A 19,508-nucleotide genomic window follows, 5' to 3' on the forward strand; every position below is an offset into this window, starting at 1 on the left:
CCATATAACAGCTCGTCTCACTATTGTCCTGTAGACCTTCCCTTTCACTCTTGCTGATATCCATCTGTCACAAATCACTCCTGACACTCTTCTCCACCCATTTCACCCTGCCTGCACTCTCTTTTTCACCTCTCTTCCAAATTCCATCTTTACTCTGTACTGTTGATCCCAAGTATTTAAACTCATCCACCTTTGCGAACTCTACCCCCTGCATCCTCACCATTCCACTGACCTCCCTCTCATTTACACACATGTATTCTACCTTTTTCCTACTAACCTTCATTCCTCTCCTCTCTATATTATTATTATTATCTTTCTGATATAACATATTATTAAGTATACTATGGGTTGTTCTATAATACAGAGGTTAGCTCTGCTGCTGTTCACATCCAACATCCTGAGTTTGAATCCTGCCCCAGTTGTTGTCCATGCGAAGTTTGCACATTCTCCTTGGTCTACATGTTTTCTCCCTGCAGTCCCAGTGATGTACAGGTTAAGTTACCTGGTGATTTTAAAATGCCCAATGTGAATTTAAGTGTGGGTGTGTGAGTGAGCTGGCCATATGAAGAAATGGCACCTTGTTTAGGGCTGGGTTGTGCAATGTGCCTGATGCTGTTGAAGTGCCGAATAGGATTAAAGAGGTTTAAGAACCTTATGTTTTTAATTGAATTGCATAACATGACTATTAAGAAAACTCAAAACCTTTCATTGCTGTGACTAACACACAAACCAACCATATTGACACTAAATGCACTTAGATTTTTGATGTTAACATAGTAAAATGTTGGACTTGGAGAACAAATAATATCTATTTTTAAAACACAGAAGTGTCTGTTAGAATAAAACAGCATTGTGTATGAATCATTCCAAGATGGAAAAAGCAATAGTATTTGATTTAAGATCCATGGAGAGGTTTTGGTGACACAAGATTAACTTGAGCAGGTGGGACGTAGGATGAGATTTCCATGGAACAACATATGGCTTCATGACAGATTGTAGTTGTAAATGAAAGATTCTGTAGGAAGCAAAAAAAGCTGAACTGGCATTTTATTCTTTATAATAAGCATAGCCCAAGGTTACATATTTCAATATTTGTATGTCACAGTTGAACAAATTAAGTTTTAATGTTTAAACATTCACACAAAATGAATTAGGTGTAAAGCCCATTTGTATTGCTTGCCAAGTGGATTAAGACATCTGGATATTTCTCCTCTTATGAAATCTTGATCCTGAGACAGGAAGTCATTATGCAAAATCATATTATAAAAAATAATTATTTAATGCAAAATATGTTAAAGGACAGAAAGTAATAGAGGAAGTAGAAAGTATTGATCCAGGAGATACAGGCTAGTGGGGATTTTAAGACTGGCATAATACTGTAAGACTGGATTAGAAATCTTCAATTAAAATTTGGGGACAATTCCAAAATTGTGCTAAAAGAGGCATTGCAATAATATGTTTAATATACATGAACAATTTAGAAAAAGTAAAAATGGTTTGAGATGAGGCAACCTGTCACATTTTAAGCATATGGGAAAAAACATTATAAAACATTGACTCCACATAGAAGTGAGAAAAGATGAAGAAGAAAAAAGTTGCCATAGTTTAGTACACAAAGGTGTGCACTAAAATACAATATGTCCAGAATGCTTGTGCAGAAAAAAGCATTGAGCTATATACAGTATGAACATGAAGTAACATCACAGTCTCAAATTGTAGATAAATCAATTATAATGCTACTGATGAGCATTAAAAGTAAGAAAATATTACATACAAGTTAGAGATGAGCAGTTCCAGTGTGGCTCTACTCAGTAAAACAAAATCAGTGACATTCCACAGTTAAAAATAATTAAATGGAATGCACAGCTTTCTTATGATGTGATTAAGATTCTTTTTAAAATAGTTTTTTCTTTGAGAAATTAATGTAAATCTCTTTGCCTTTGCATCTTTAATTAAATGCAAGAACCTGTATATATGATTATCCACACATCCATTCATTTTGTAACCTTCTTTTTCCCTTCAGGGTCACATTATAATGTATGGATATTAGAAATAATACATAAATGCATAAACACCAAATAAAAAACCAGAAAACTGAGAAAAGGCATTATCCCAAAAAGTAATGAAACAAATAGGTCTGAAGAAATCATGAAATAAAACTATTGTTAACAACCATGAATAATCCTTATACCAAGCGATGGTCAGGAAGCCAGGTAATTTTTCTAAATGGGTTTGTGAACAGTTAATCTAGTGCCTATATTGTAAATCAATTTGAAAAACATGAAATTGAAAACAGAGATATTGTGATGGAGATACTGTTCAATAAACTTGTAAAAGGACAACGTCTCAGTTGCTGAGAGGAAAGGAAGGTAATGTTCCGCCAATGCTGATACCTCTGAACCAACATGCTTTGCTAGTTCAGAATACAATGTTTTCAGTGTGAAATAATATTCCTATAAAATGAGAAAACAGAGTTATCAGAAAACAAACATAACATTTCCATCAAAATAAAACATACAAGTTGAAATAGAATATACCATTATGAAATTCATTTTCTTTAAGAGACAATTTGGGAAAAGTGAAGGTACTAGACATTTGAGAACACTGATAGAACTAGAAATAAGATGATCTGTAGAATGCTTTTTTGTAGAAAACCATTATGTTGAAGTCACTTCTTCTCAGGGAACTTTTACTCATTTTAAAGATATATTACATTTAAAATCTAAAGCTTTAACAAAGCAGTCAGATGTGGAATGATTGATCAAACTAATTCTAATATTTCATCCCGTTTCTGGTTGTACTGTTGTAGCCAACAGATAACTAAACAGACAATTACAAAGGTGGAATGGGCAAATCACTATATTGGGGTAAACGGGGGCTATTCTAAGGTGGCAGTATTTCAATAATCACAAAATAAAAGAATATTGCTAAAATATCTTCCCTTTAGTCCTACTATACAGTATGTTGCGCAGATGTTCAGTAGTGACTAGGGTATTTTTCCACAGTGTATTTACTTTCAGTGTTGTTACTTTCAGACTTTAGCAAGTGAAATGCTAATTTAAATTTTATGTCTCTATTGAGCACCTACACGTTTTAATGACAGGCAACAAGTAAAGAATGTGAGGAGATTTCTAGAGCTGATTCTGAGCATCATGATATTAGAAATTATTCTGTACTTTTTGGAAATAAAAAACACAAACAACTTAAATAATATTTTTTACTCACTTCCAATTTGTGTAAACATTTGCTGGAATCAAAGCAGGGGATGGCTGCGTTTGTTCTGCACATGTTTACGTTTGTGTTTCTCTTTATCTCACCTTCTTTGTGGAAGCAGCACACAAAACAGAAACAGGGATGTCTTAAAATAAGCTGCCATTGAAGGCCTGTCCAAAATGGCCTCGTCCAAAACCAGTCAATCACCGATTATTAGTTGAAATTTGAGCAGGCCCAAAATGGGGAAACTGGCTTTTAAAGTTCAAAATGCTTTTAATATTCCAAAATATCCTAAGTTGCCTCTCATGGGAGAGCACCCACGAAAAGACTCTACCTTGAATAGACAATCAGAGGCAAGAATCTATACTAATAAAAGGCAAAGCCCTGACTGACTCACTCACTCACTCACTGACTCACTCATCACTAATTCTCCAACTTCCCGTGTAGGTAGAAGGCTGAAATTTGGCAGGCTCATTCCTTACAGCTTACTTACAAAAGTTGGACAGGTTTAATTTCGAAATTCTACGTGTAATGGTCATAACTGGAACCTATTTTTCTCCATATACTGTAATGGACGTTAGCTCGATGGCCATGGGGTCGGAGCTGCGTGTGATATCATCACGCCTTCCACGTAATCACGTGAACTGACTGTGACCGCAGTACGTAGAAAAGAAGGAAGAGCTCCCAAAGAGTGCTGAAGAAAAACTCTGAATACTTTATTCGCGAAATACAAGTTTAATGAGAAGACACGAGGTATAACCGAGACTTTGGATCACTTTGTAACGGAGTTAAAATTGCTGTAGTGAGAAACGTTTAAGTGCCGAGTCTTAGCTAACATTAAATAAAGCCGTGGACATCGCAACATCACACAAGAGAGCAGCTTACGTGAACTGACTGAACGCAGTATGAGTGATCACTTTCATGCATCAAACCTGTTCAAAAAACGCATTACACAATTGACAAGGTGGGAAAAGAATATGCTCCGAGCTGAGCTTCACAGCTAACACGGTCTTGCAGAAGCAACTTCATCACGCTGCCACCAAATACTCACAGAAAAATCCAAAAGTTAATACACACGCTGTCTCTAGAGTTTCTCCACACTCAATGTATTCCTCGCATCCCCGTTACACCCTCTGATCTCCCATTTCAATTCAGATGCCTCCAATTTCCAGTAAGGCTCTGCTTCGCGATGAGAAGTAGGAAGTCTCAGGGACAGACCCAATAAAAGGTTGCCATTGATTTGAGGCAAGATTGCTTTTCTTCTGGACAACTATACGTTGCATTCTCAAGAGTGAGCTCGCGCTGAACTGACAACGTGATATATAAAGAGAACTATAATAATCATAATAAACGAACAATAAAACAGCAGAGAACCCGTGGTCACCGCCAGGGGGTGCCCCAATGCCTTGGGGACCCTGGACCTCAGCACTTCCGCCACACCAGGAAGTGCTGGGGGGAAGAAGAAGAGGGACACCTGGAGCTCATCCGGGACCAGATAAAAGGGGCCATCTCCCTTCATTCGAGGCTGGAGTCGGGTGGAAGCTGGACAAGGCAGGAGCAGAGAGTGTGGAGGCGGCCCCTTTTATCTGGTCCCGGATGAGCTCCAGGTGCTTCCTGGCATTCCTCCCTGGACACGCCCAGTGTGATGGAAATGCCGGCTGTTCTCCCGAAAGCTCTCCGGGTGTCCCTCTTCTTCTTTCCCCCAGCACTTTCTTGTTGTGGCGGAAGTACTGAGGTCCAGGGTTCCCAAGGCATTGGGGTGCCCCCTGGCGGTGACCACGGGTCCCTACAGGGTTGGGCTTCCAAGCCCTCTACCCGTGGCCCCCAAGGCAACCAGGATGGCAGCCCCCACGTGATCCCAGTTGGGCGCACGCCTACTTCCAGTCCCTGAAGGCGTCCCTGCCGGGTCATCGCCCCTGGCATCCTCGACAATATATATATAGATATGTGTATTTGTAGATATGTGTATATGTAGATATGTTTACATGTGTGTGTGTGTATATATATATTTATATATATATACATATATATATTTATTTATATATATATATATATATATATATATATATATATATATATGACAGCAACACACATAACAGTGACAAAACAATTACATTGACAATCATGTTACGTTATTTTTAAAATGTTTCCTTTTCTTTTTCATAACTTCTTTAACACACTACTTCTCCGCTGCGAAGCGCGGGTATTTTGCTAGTGTTATATAAATGAGAATACTTATGCAAAATAGAAAATTCAACAAAAAAGGCTCAAGACAAACAAAAAAGGAATTGTCACAAAGGCATTCCAAAGCAAATAGGTTCCAAATCACAATCCGTAAGCCAAATACAATAAACAAAGTAAAAAATAATCAATAAGCCAATTCAATTGAAAGAACAATGCTCATTATAGACTCCTACAGATGCTAATGAACCACTCCTGAGGCCTCTTCCCTGACAGAACATATAGCTGGTGGAAGTCTCAGAAGCAGTGACACCTGGGAGCCCAGCCTCTTGGGGAACCACCCACAAAACATAAAGGACATAAGAAAAAACATCAAACATAGATACTGATTAAAACTTAAACATAACAGTCTTAAGAAAAATTATATAAACAAGGAGGAAAATGTGTCCATTGGTAGGTCCTGTGATGGACTGGTGCTGTGTTCTGGTTCTGGATTTCTACCCTGTACTGCCAGAACTCTGAATTGGGTTAAGCAGGTTATGTTACATACTTCTATGAGTTCTCCTAGGCAAACTTAGCCACTGAAGCTGCCACTGAAGTTACTACCAAAGTCAGAGTTCAACCTAAACTGCCACTGATATGAATGTGTACATCCAATGCCTAGAAAACTCTCATGCTCTACATACTGTCCTACCTAGGAGATCCACATCAATATGACAGTGCCGCAGACCTATAGATATACTCAGTTCAGACACTTGTAGTCTATTCTTCACTTTGTCCCTTACACAATTAAAATTATAAAATATTCCTGCTGGTTGTGGCACTTCATAACTTGGGACAGCTAACGCATATACTGTAAATGGAAAGCTGGCAGCTATGATACATTCATATTACTGGGATGGCTGTCGATCAGAAGTGCATGCACCTCTAGAAGAGACACCTCAGTTTTTAAAAGGGAGACATAAATGGAGCACAACAGGGATGTCACAATGTAGCACAAGAAAAACAAGAAGTAACCTTTTTTAGAGTTGTTGAGAATGTCCTAAACAGCACTGCTTAAGCGTTTTCCTGAACTTTTGGTGGAACTGCTTTATGAAGTCTTGACTGTATACTTCTGAAATCATTTTTTCTTGCTTATGTGTTCTACCTGTCCTTTCAGACTCTGATAAAAAAGTGGAAAGTTTGTGGTTCTGTTGTTACCAAGCCATGATCAGGTAGACCAACCAAGATTTTGGCCACAACTGCTAGAATCATTTGATACACTGACAAGAAAAACCAAAAAAAAACAACTTCAAGTGAGATACAGGCTTCTTTGCAAACAAGTGATGTTGCTGTTTCAAGATTCACAATAAGGAGGTACTTGAACAAAAGTGGGTTACACAGTTGATTTGAAAGAAAAAAGCCTTTACTGTGCCAGAGCCACAAAACGACCCATTTACAATATGCCAAATAACATCTAGAGAAGCCTCAAAACTTCTGGAACAAAGTTTTTTTGGAGTGATTAAGTCAAAATTGAACTTTATTGTCGCAACAATAAATGCTATGTTTGGAAAGGATGCAACAAGGCCCATGACAAAAAGTATGCCATCCCTACTGAGAAGCATGGTGGTGGATCTGTGATGTTTTGGGAGTGTGTGAGCTATAGCAGCACAGGTAACTTAGTGAAAACTGATGTCAAGATGAATGCAGAATGATACCAGAAAATATTGGAAGACAACTTACATTCATAAGTCCAGAAGATGCATGGGATCCACTTTGATCTTCCAAAATGATCACATTTCAAAACACAAGGCCAAATTGACCATTCAGCAGAAAAAAAGTGATGGTGCTGGAGTGGCCATCACAGTCTCCTGACCTCAGTTTGAGCCACTTTGAGGAGATCTCAAACATGCAGTTCATGCAAGGCAACCCAATAATTTACAGGAACTGGAGGCTTTTTGTCAAGAGGAATGGGCAGCTATACCATCCGAGAAAATCAAGGGTCTCATCCACAACTATCACAAAAGACTGCAAGCCATCATTAATGCTAAAGGGGCAATAAATAGTAGTAAGAACTAAGGGCATGCAAATTTTTAAATAGGAACCATTTCATTATTTCCCTTATTACCATGTTCTGTTTAATGGTGGTGCTATTCTGTGATGCCTTATAGTTTAACTAACAGTAAATGGAATATTGTTTGCCTGATCAGTCAACTTTTCTTTAAAGTATGGTGCACATCTTGTAATTTCTGCCAGGGTATGTAAACTTGTGAGCACAACTATATTACCTATTCATTGTTTTTCAAGGTATGTAGAGTTTTGTGCAAAAAAACAAACAAAAAAAACTATAATAGATATGTCACATTATGTCACAAAAATTGTTAAAAATCAATATTATCTGAAAAATGTTTTACATTTTTTTTTTTGACACGTAATAATTCAATGTAGATTTAATAACCTTAAAAATATTGTATTGTCAGTATTGCCTAATGAAAACTTTGTTTCTAGTTTGGTACAATCGATATAAAACGTGATTAAAGTCTTTATTCCTTTTGAAAAATACAGCTTCTGGAAACAATTGAGAAATGCACAGATTTGATGATGTCAGCTTTTCTTGTTACTTAACTTTCATCCCTGAGCAGTGGGTTCCAAGAAAAAGCACCTAACAACTAACTTACTAACTTTAAGCACTATATATTTTTTTATTTATTTTGGTTTGTGCATTATTTACTTTGTATGGAAAATGGATTAAATTAAGTAATATACCAAAGTTAAAACCAAAGTACAGTGACTGTGTTTGATAGAAGTTCTAAGCCTTGATCTGTAGCAAAATGAAGCGTATAGGTGTGCTTAAAGATGCTGGTAGAAAAAGTATGGCTGCACAACATAAACCAGTACCAAAAAGAGTCTATCACTACATTCGAAACACAGAGAAACTGAAGGATGATTTGCGAAGACTTTCACCAATTTCTGACCTTTGTTGATAAATTGGACAGATCTTTTCATATCTCTGGCATTCTGGCTGGCGTGTAAAACACAGATATTCCAAACCATTAAAAGTTATTCATTTACCATTTAACTAGCAAAAGTTGTCATACACTGCAATATTCTCTGGAAAACAACTATGAGATGAAGATACAGTACATCTTGGAATTCGTACATGCTTGTTTCAGCATCAGGTAACAATCCATATTAATGCATCTCTTATTAATCAGTATGAACTTTTCTAGATGCTGGCCATTAGGAGAAATATGCCCAAAATCAAAACAACAAACATGAGGAAAAAGTACATTTTAGGTTAATAGTTGGGCTTGTGGATTATAACAACTGTCTGTTTCTAGAATCACCTTGCCTTTCAAAAAAGTATTGGAAGGCAACTACATAAATAAATCTTTTTGCGAAAAGTGTCAGAATTAACAATATGATGGTTTAATGAATGATGACAGATAATAATCTATTTTGCTATAGCAAAAATATGAAATCTGGAGTATATTACAGAGTGAAGAGAAACTACTTAATTCTAATTACTAATACTATTTTCGAAATGTAATTTTTCAGGCAAGCATGTCTATTTATCCCTAATCACCTCTTCAGGCGTTCTTATAAAATGGTTAGGCCTCCTACTGGAATTAAATCAGCTAACAGCTTGTCAGCTAGAGTTAAGAAAATTTCATAGACATTGTATAGTTTTTATGGTTGTATTATGTTGTGGAGCTAGGTAGTAATACTTAACCCAATATAGATGATTATTAAAGATTTTGTGAGCCTGAAGCCAATATCAATGAATTACACTTTTTGTTCTGTATGCTACAGAGTATGATAAAGGATTTTTTTTTCTCTGGTTGGATACATTTTGTGAGAGTGGGTTAGACAGAATGCAAGCCTATTGCCAGAAGCAATGAAATTTTTAGATAATTCACAAGTCTTGATGATACGTGCATGACTAGCCATGGCTATACAGATATACCTTTATATAGGTCTGCTTATAGCATAAAATGTAGTACAGTAAATAACCTTTGAATCATTCAGCTATTAAGTATTTAACTGACCATTTTCTATGGTGGTTAAAAAAATACAATAATCGATTAACAAACCAATAACAATGTGGAAATTACTGTTCTTCACTACTGATCAGCCAAAAAAGAAAGAATGGTCTAGCTGTATGTTAAGGAAAATATCATACCTTTTTCATTTAGCATTCTTGGAGTAATTTTTAATTGAGTGTTTCTGCAAATGTACAAGAAAGAGAAATATTTGTTGTGAGCATACATTGTTCTTACAATATAATGACAAAATATGAATTACATAATACAATTTATTTCTAATAGCCCTTCACATACCTGTACAGAAAGAGGAATGTACTAATTATTACAGTGTAACCCCAGAATCAAACTGAGATCCTGGAGGTCTGCAGTAGATTTAGGAGTTCATTCCAGCCATTTTCTTAATTTATAACCAATTACTGCTGCTAACAGAACATATTCTTCTATTTCATAAATTCAGATTATCTTATGCTTTAAAACTTTTTTTCTTGGCCAACAGTCAATCAATAATGAGATGCAAAGTAAGCCAACAGTCGAATAACAAACCAGATCCCATTTACACCCGTGTTTCCATCATACAATATGAATTCCAATAAAATATTTAGAAGAGAAATATTGATCGGTTGTGGTCCACAAAATATTTGGATAGTGTTCTCAGAACGAAAGGAAAATGAACAGTTTTGAAACTGTCTAGTGCACCAGAATGTGACTATTAACTAAGCTATAGAATTAAATAATGTGCTTTATTAAGAGCACTGACTGGCCTTTTAATATAGAAGTATCAGAATTTGAGATCCCTGAGTCAACTAGTCATCTGTTGGTCACATTGCATCTCATTATTTTTCAGGAAAAAATAAACAATTAAGGGTATTGTATGTTAAAAAGCAAATAAAAATTAAGGTGAAAGAAGTGTGTTCCTTTAGGAGCAGCAATTAAGAAAGTGGGTGGTCCGAGAACCTGCAGCTACAAAAGCCCTCCAACATCGGAATTTTGATACTCTGAAGCCATGGTTTGTTATGTTTTCACTTTCAGAAAAGCAGTCCAACTGAATAATACATTATTATTTTTATTGCTTGCATAGTATATATTTTTTTCATTCTTCTGTCCTCCCTTACACATCTCGGCCCTATATGTGATAGGTTAAAAAATCTAAGAAAGAAGATTAATTGCATCTGGCTGTGATTTATTGTAAAAACAACGTATTCGATCCACCTTTAGAAACACTTATGTTTTAAAATCTCAATATACATAGGTAAAACATCTTTAATCAGTTGTGAAATTGGAGGAATTACAGGGTTTACCAGTTGTGAGCTAGCAATGTACCACAAGCAAATACAGTACGTTGATCACTGAGGATAGATATTTTCAATGGGAGTAAAATGTGCTTGGAGAGCTATTGAAACAACAAGTACTGTATGTCTGGCATAAAAGAAAATATGGATGTCCAAAATGATCTGTACCTATGGTATGTGGTGCTAGAGCAAAATAATATGTGTAAGAGAGGCCTGTGTCTAGTTGTATATCTTGAAGGTTCTTCTAATCTTGTATATATATTATAATGTAAGCTTGAGGCCATGTGTGTGATTGTTGTATCTTCTGGTGAGAACAGCGATGACACACACCCGCTGACTGTATGATTACTGAATTATATTATTTAATCCAACAACATGTGAACGAGATCTTAATTTCTTACAATACACAACTTCATTAGAACTTCCTGTCTCTTATATCCAACAAACTACTACTCACTCCCATGATAACCCTGTATCAAATTAGCATAACAACAACCCACTACTAACATCAACTGGAACTGCAGATGGTTACATGGCTTACTTAAGTCTGTTCAGGACATTACAATGAAGTACAATGTTCTGTTTTATTAATTAATCATATAAGGATATCATTTCCTTAAGAACTCAGGAATACTTAATTATTTAAAAGATGGATGAGATAAGGCTGGAAGCTGGAATTGTTTCTATACAATCTTAATTGGCAATGCAGGTTCAGTTCTGTAGAACTGGGTCCTGGCTCTTTAACCAACAGGGCCCATTACCGCAGGGAGATCTGGGCACACCAGAAAGCATTCTGGGACTTTTTTGGATTATTCCAGAGCCTGTGAGTGCTTCCAAAGAGAGTAATGAAGCAGCTTTGGACGGTGAAACTTTGATCTTTGAGATGAGAAATAAGAAAGTTACAAGGACTTTGTGGCAGGGCGTTTATAAAGCCACTGGAGAGAGATATTGAAGGAATTAAGGTGGTGAGTAGAGTGATTTTTTGTTGCATATTCAATTTATTGTTTATTTAGTTTATGCTGCTCCTGGTATACCCCTCCTAAACATTAATCTATGTGTTTAATAAATCCTTATGTTTGATAAATACCTTTTTTTGCTATTTTGTTTTTGGTGAGAGTGGCACATTGAGGTGCGTTTTTACAATATTTTTAATTTAAAATGTTACCTGCTGCCCTCTGGCTGGAGTGCTGTATAATGTTTCATCTTTGCTTCTTGAATTTTTTTTATCAGCATCTACAAAGTGTTACATTATATTATATTAGCTATATACATACGGTATATATATAGTACATACAGACAAATAATTTTATAGTAGTTTGAAAAGGAAACTTCTGTTGTTGGTGAATTTGTGAAACAGATTGCAAAACCAGAATTCCTGTCACGAAAGCCACTGCACACACAACAGGCATTACTAATGTAGAGATCTTTACATCTTTAAAACTTACCACATTTTTAAAATTTTTTACAAGACTTGAAACTTAAGGATTTCATTTAACTTGTTATACGAGGTTAATAGACAATGATTAATGAAGTGCCTACCCCCAGGATCTATGTTATTAACCTGCAATGAACAAGTATAAGGACAAGAAATTTTGCTTAAGTGTTACCTCTTGTGTAATAAGATGGGGACATTTGCAGAGTGCTAATCCAAAGGAGCCAAGCCAGCTACCAAGCACTTTAAAACTACTCAGCTTCGATGATTAATAGTTTTTTGGAGGCCACATCATCCAAACATTACTCAGTAGATGCTCAGCAATTTTACTGATTCACTTTAGAATCTATTTAGAAACTGGGAAGATTCAGATTAAGAATCCTTTTATTGTAATTGCACTTAGTACAACGAAATTGCAGTACTCCTAAAGGTGCATTCACATATAATGGACATACTTAAATTATAATACAATACAATATAATGCAATACAATAGAATAACTAAATATTGCACATAGTTATAATGCACATATGAATTAAGTACAATGATAGAAACAGATAAATAATATAACTTGCAAAGAATGTAAAAATGTACTTGTAGTGCAAGAGTGACTGTTGTTATATTGGTCATTGTCAATCATTATAAGTATTTACTGTATTCAGTTTTTGTATGGCTCTGGTGTCAAAACTGTTCTTAAATCTGTCTGTCCATGATTGGATGGACTGTAACTGCCTAACAGAGGGCAGAAACTCAAACAGGTGATGTCCTGGGTGGGAAAGGACTCCCATGATTTTGGCTGCTTTGTTGAGGCAGTGAGAGCTGAAGAGTTCCTCCAAAGAGGGTAATGTACAGGTAATAATTTTCTGGGCAGTGTTGACAGCACAATCTCGCAGTGGTAAAAGGATACCAGCAGCTTCACCTTCAGGTTGTTTTTTCTGAGGATCCTCAGGAAGTAGAGTCTCTGCTTTGCCTTCTTGACTGCTATTGTAGTGTTTATGGACCAGGGAAGATCTTTTGAAACGTGTATACCCAGAAACTTAAAGGCAGGAACTCTTTCCACACAGTCTCCATTGATGTATATTGGGTTGGGGCTTGTGTTGTGCCCCCAGAAGTCTATTTATTATAAGTTCTTTTGCTGTTGTAGAGTTCAGTGCTAGGTCGTTCTCAGTGCACCATGCAGTCATCCTTTGGACTTCATCCCTATCAAACATTTCTGCCAATTGGGATTGTAACATCAGAAGATATAAATCTGCCACTAAGTGATTAACTGGGGACACTAAATACTACCAGTGACAGTTGGATCTCTCATTGTTCAATCTAGTTTCAGGCTTGCAAGAACTGCAGATGAAAATATCCTTGGGATGGAATTCATGAATACACTCAAATACAGTTTGGGTACTGCATACAAAAGTGAAATTCATTGCTTGGCATACTCAGGATCAGAATCACCTGACAGATCAACAGTTTAAAAAAAGGCTAAGCCACCACAACCTCAAAACATAGTGTGTCTTAGGCTAAATTGTTTTACTAAACTCCCCTAAAGGGCCCCGACTTATTCTTTCAGGTGACAATAATACCACAACAGGTACAGTCTGACAATACTGTTTTGATATTAAGAGCTCAATGGCAAGACAGTTTTTTCACAAATAACAAGTATGACAAGCAAATATATAAAACATACATTATCTTTCATAATATTTTTCACAAAAGAAATTAATGGCTAAGTATAGTAACAAAAAACGTGGTATATAGAGCATTACTTTATTACTGACTTAATACGTATATCGAGTCAGCCCTCCTCGACAGGCAACAACAAAAGGCAGTTGCAAAACCTACAACCTGCATTGATTATTAAAAGATATTTAATATTAGTATTCTTAATAGATACATTAAAAAATAAAACAGAAGAGCAAGTGTTGCATTGTGTGTTTCTGTAAGTTAATAAGTCCAGTTGGAGATATCCTTTGTAGTTTTGACCACATGCATAACAGAAGATGAGCAGAATATAGTCTCAAAGCCAAAGTTATACAGAACAAGCTACAAGCAGCATAAATGACCTAACAAATAATATTTTAATTTACTGCACCCAAACTATTATTTAAAACAGTAAGGAATTGTATAATACAGAAAAGAAATTGATAAAACAAGAGAGACCACCAAATAGATTGTACAAAAAAGGATACAGCATGGTGCCATAAAGAAACTGATAACCCAGGGTTTCTTTAAATGTATAACTTCCTCAAAAAGCAAATCTGTTCATATTGGTTAAAATACGGTTCTTGAAAGTCTTAGCAGCATCCATTATATTTAATACCAACCATTACCTTTACAAAGTAGTATTATTCTGTAATGTTCTATCAGTTACTATAGAAACATTATGACATAGGTAGCTTATTCCTTTCTATTTATAATTAGCAAAAACGTCATTCAGCAATTAACCAAACTTTGTGTGTCACTATAGCTCTAGGAAATTAAATGAGTATTCTTAGAGAAAACAGAAATGATACTAAGAAAGAGAAAAGATACATTTTGTTCCCACTTATGACCATGATAAAGGGAAACATCATATATAACAATCCAGGCAGGCAATTAGGATATGGAATACAGTGTATTCCAATATACTGTATGTACTGTATCTCTTTTTACAGCGTTTAAATCTTTTAGGGCTAATGTCAACTTTTGTCAACAGCAGGGCTCGAGGTTGGATGTTGACTTTAGTTAACATCCAGGGGTAGAGGGTAATAATCAGCTGTAGATGTCGACAAAACTCGCCATCATGTTACAGTAGGCGACCTTTGCTAGGAGGACTGTTAGACTCATTAACTTGACATCGAATCCCTGTGTGTGTGTGTGTATGAGGAGCATAGAATGAACAACATCTAGAATGGCATTGATGTTGAACAAAAAAGTAAAGCAATTGTGCAAAGCAAAATACTCTTTGGCCATTATTAATTTTTTTTTGCTTTATGCATATTATTGCTATGTCAGATGGACTTATCAAACTCTGATTTTGATGCAAGTGATCTGGAAATCAAAAACAAAAGGCAGGTATCTGTTTCCTTTCTGGGAAGTGCCTTTCAGAATATAAATGGTTAGGCAAACAGGTATGTAAGTAAGTATGTAAGCCGTGTTACAGATGATCTTAGAAAGCGAATGTTTAATGTTAGTTAGTTTTGGGGAACAATATTCAGACCTGGGATAAAAAAAAAAAAATAACTAGCCCTGAAAGAGTTAATATTTCTTGTCTGCATGTCACAGACATCCTGTGCAGTGGGGGCAGTCAATATTAAATAAAATGATTCCTTAAAACACATGAAAGAGTTATGTGGAATCCAAAGTTCTAATCTGATTTGGTCAAACTGTTGACATGGTTTTAGTAAAAGCCTGCTCTACTACCCCAACATCCACTAAGTGAAGCAGTTTTGTTGACATTGCAATAAAGCCAGATATTTTTAATATTACAGCATGTAACATAAGGGATGTTCAGTCTTTTGGACTAAGCAAAGCATGTACAGGCCTGGCCAGTACTTAGATGGGAGACCATCTAGGAAAAGCTTGGGCGCTGCTGGAAGAGGTGTTGGTGAGGCCAGCAGGGGCCACTTACCCTGTAGTCTGAATGTGGATCCCAATGCCCCAGTGTAGTGATGGGGACATTGTGTTATAAAAATGATGCAGTTCTTCCGACAAGACATAAAACCAAGGTCCTGACTTTCTGTGGTCATAAAAGATCTCTGGGTAACCATCGTAAAGAACAGGGTGTATCCTGATGTCCAGGCTAAAGTGCCCAAAACGGCCTAGTCATTCTAGCCACCTAATCATTCACTGTCTTTAACTGGCTATCTCTTTCATCACTTCACCACTTAAAAGCTAATTTGTAGTGAACATACTGAAGCAAAAATGACTGCAACATGGATGCAACACATTAGCGGTGGTTGAAGTGGTTCCCCACTCACTAAGTAAATTGCTTTGAGGAGTTAGAAAAGCACTATATAATTGTGAAAAAATATTATTATCTTTACTATTTTTAACTCCAAACCAGAAAATGTTGGGACAGTATGGAAAATGCAAATAGAAAATGCAGTAATTCTTAAATTTATTTTGAATTTTATTTCATTTCAGGCATAACTGACTGTGTTGGGGAATTATGAAATGAAAAATGTGACAACGTCAACCCCGTACTAGGGCGTACCTTAAGACGTGTTTGCAGGAAGAATGGGAGTGTTGTGAGAAGGAATTGAGACATTACAAAGTGAATGCTTTACCGTCCCAAATGTTTTGGAATGTGTTGCAGGCGTGAAATGCTGAAATGGATTCATATTAACAAATGAAATGATGTTGACTAGACAAAACTTGAATATCTTGTGTTCATACTGCCTGCAATGAAATAAAAGTCAAAGTATATGTAAGAATCATTGCATTTTTTATTTGCATTTTCCATACTTTCCCAACTTTTTCTGATTTGACATTGTATTAATTAATACAAATCTAAGGAGGATGAAGGCCTAAATACATGGGTACTACTACAATATGGATTATATGACTTTTGCCATAAACCTAAATTTACATTTTATTGTTCCTAGACACATTAGTTTAAGATCTAAAGCCATTTTTAATGGTTTCAGTTGATGGTATAAATGTCTGTATTATAACTGAATACTAAGGTGATTTTCTGTTCTAGGCCTGCATTTGTGAGATGAAAGCCTGATTTCCCTATCCCAGGGAGCCTTAAAAAAAGTAACAAAAGGAGAAATGGGATGCACTTGAATTATTGTCAGTCTTTCTTTCAAATGTAATATCTGGTTAATAGGAAGGCTGAATTTTCAACACCTTCCAACACCTAGCTTTCTAGCTTTTCCTAGTGACCTTCCAGTAGTGTGAACTTGTTGTTTAAACTACTTTGAGATCTGCCTCACTGCTCTGTAGTTTGAAGATGTTTGTAAAATGCAGTCTTTGTTCACTGTCTGGGAGCTAAAAGGCACAGAGTGCTTTTGGACTCTTGGGATCTGCTTACCCTTATGATGCTGTAGTTGCACATTTAAACAATCAGTTATCAGCCTCACAAAGCGCTCTATTTAATACATTCATTTTTAGATAATGCAGTTCTTTTTCTGGTGAGACTATACATCAGTATGTTTACTAAATTGTGTAGACTGGCTAGCCCATGCAAGTTTAGGGCAGTACAGTGTGTAAAAATCCATGACCAGTTAATCAGACTCACCAGGATCCACCAACACTGAAACCCACTTACCAGCACTTGGAAAGATATACAGATAGACATGTCTATGGAGACGCAAGGTGTTTTTCACCATTACCAGTACCTTGTTGTTGTCTATGACTGACCAGAGGTTAATGCCCCCTGCTCAGTCACATCTTGTAGCATTATTAAAATTCATGAGACCCTCTTTAAATGTTTTAGACAGTCCAAAACCATCTTATATATAAACGTCTACGCGTAGAATTGTGTGTGTCTGTCCGGCCTGGAAGTGAGAAGTGGAGTCAGGGTAAGGGCTCCACCTCTGAGGAAACAGAAAACTCGCTTAGCCACTAATAATACAAGGGGGGCCAGCACATCAGCAAAACGAAACCTCTGAAGAAAGACAAAGTTGCTTAGCTGCTAACATCAGCAAAACAGTATCCTTTTTACTTTTCCTCCCACCGTTTATACACAAGCAAGGCGAGCATGTTGGCAAAACAAATCCTCCTAGGACAGAGATGCCCAGAGTAGTTTCTTTCAATTACCTGACCGTCACCCTGATTGCTTTAGGGGCCACGGGTTGAAGGCATGGAAGCCCAACTCTGTAGGGGCCCGTGGTCACTGCCAGGGGGTGCCCCAATGCCTTGGGAACCCTGGACCTCAGTACTTTTGCCACACCAGGAAGTGCTAGGGGGAAGAGTAGCAGGGACACCCGGAATGCTTCCGGGAGTACAGTCGGCACTTCCGCCACACAGGGGCGTGTCGACAGGTGATTGCCGGGGAGCACCTGGAGCATATCCAGGTGAGGATAAAAGGGGCCGCCTCCCTTCTTTCGGGGCTGGAGTCGGGTGGAAGAAGGACTAAGCAGAGGAGAGTGGAGGCATTGTGTGTTGGCCAGGTCTTTGGGGACTTGGGGTTTGTGTGCACTTTTAAACATTGTAAATAATTGTAAGTAAACATGTGGTGGTGGAAAACAACATGTCCGCCTGTCTGTGCCCGAGTGACGTTCACAACATTGTCTTATGAAAATAACACAGCAATGTTAAGACTCTTAAGATTCTTTCTGTGGTTTGTACTAGCAAAGTTGCCTATGATGCTTGTTACAAAATTAGCCTTCCTGTTAGTTTTTAAGATCATTTTGTTCTGTTAGAGAAATGACACTTGTTAAGAGACACATGATGATGTATATGTAGACTTATAAAAGCAGCCTGCAAAATGCAATGAGCACACACATCTTAGGAGCTGCAGCAGGACCCTAACAGGGCATAAGGCAATTGTGCATGTCTAGCAATAAACCCTTGATTCAGAATGATCAATGCTTAAAGTGTTAGGTAAAGTCTTACTGAACCCCTTCAGGAAGACTTACTCTACTTCTAGATACACATCATCCTTTCTTTCCAGACTCTAACTTCAAATGCTCCATCACCACACAGAGAGACCAAAACAGATTTAGACAGGGCAAAGTTCAATGACTTTTTTTTTGTTCTTTATTTCACCTTATGCAATGTCTCATATTAGGAATTTGTTTGTTTTTGCATACCCCTTTGGGTCAGAGCCCAGCATCAGACATTGTACAGCACCCCTGGACCAATTGAAGATTAAGGGCCTTGCTCAAGTGCCCAGCAGAGTATGATCTCTTTTGGCAGTGACGGGGGTTCAAACCGGCAACCTTCGGGATATCAGCGCAGATCCTTAGCCTCAGAGCCACCACTCCGCCTGACTTAGGCCAGGGCTCAAAGTGCTTATTGCAATAAAATGTTGGTCTCTTTCTGATCCTCTCCTGTTCAAGTCATTCATCTTTTGGCCGAGTTGCATTTGGTCATTTTGATGGTTTACAATGGCATGCCACTTGTTTTTGACAGGTATCACCACTATTACTGTTGAATCTCACAAAAATGGTACATACTGTGCCAACTCATGAATCCCTAGGCACAACTGGTCCAGCAAGACATCACAAAACCCCAAGAGCTACCATCACAATTCATTCAGGAGTGTTAGTACCCAGGGTACTGGCGTGACTTTGTTACTATATTTCACATTTGAATGTTCTTTCACAGTTTAGGAGGAAGTGAAAGTTGTATGCATGTACACCGTGTTAGAACTGAATAATAGGGTGTGTTGATGTAGCCTTGTTGTGGTAGGTCTGGATTTGTGAGATGACTGGTTTGTTTGTTT

The 19,508-nt window shown here is 37.1% G+C and overlaps 1 long non-coding RNA gene across 1 annotated transcript in view; it reads right to left on the reverse strand.

Annotated features, from left to right (window-relative positions):
* Positions 1-1,030: 1,030 nt before the first annotated feature.
* LOC120532799 overlaps positions 1,031-19,508 on the reverse strand; it is a 36,133-nt gene continuing 17,655 nt past the window's right edge. Inside the window, exons 3-5 of the long non-coding RNA XR_005634373.1 lie at positions 11,874-11,941; positions 9,557-9,600; positions 1,031-2,453 (exon numbers count right to left, since the gene is read on the reverse strand). This is a non-coding gene — a long non-coding RNA (uncharacterized LOC120532799). The remainder of the gene's footprint in view (positions 2,454-9,556; positions 9,601-11,873; positions 11,942-19,508) is intronic.

This window comes from Polypterus senegalus, chromosome 7 (assembly GCF_016835505.1).
Source record: "Polypterus senegalus isolate Bchr_013 chromosome 7, ASM1683550v1, whole genome shotgun sequence".
Lineage (NCBI taxonomy): Eukaryota > Metazoa > Chordata > Cladistia > Polypteriformes > Polypteridae > Polypterus > Polypterus senegalus.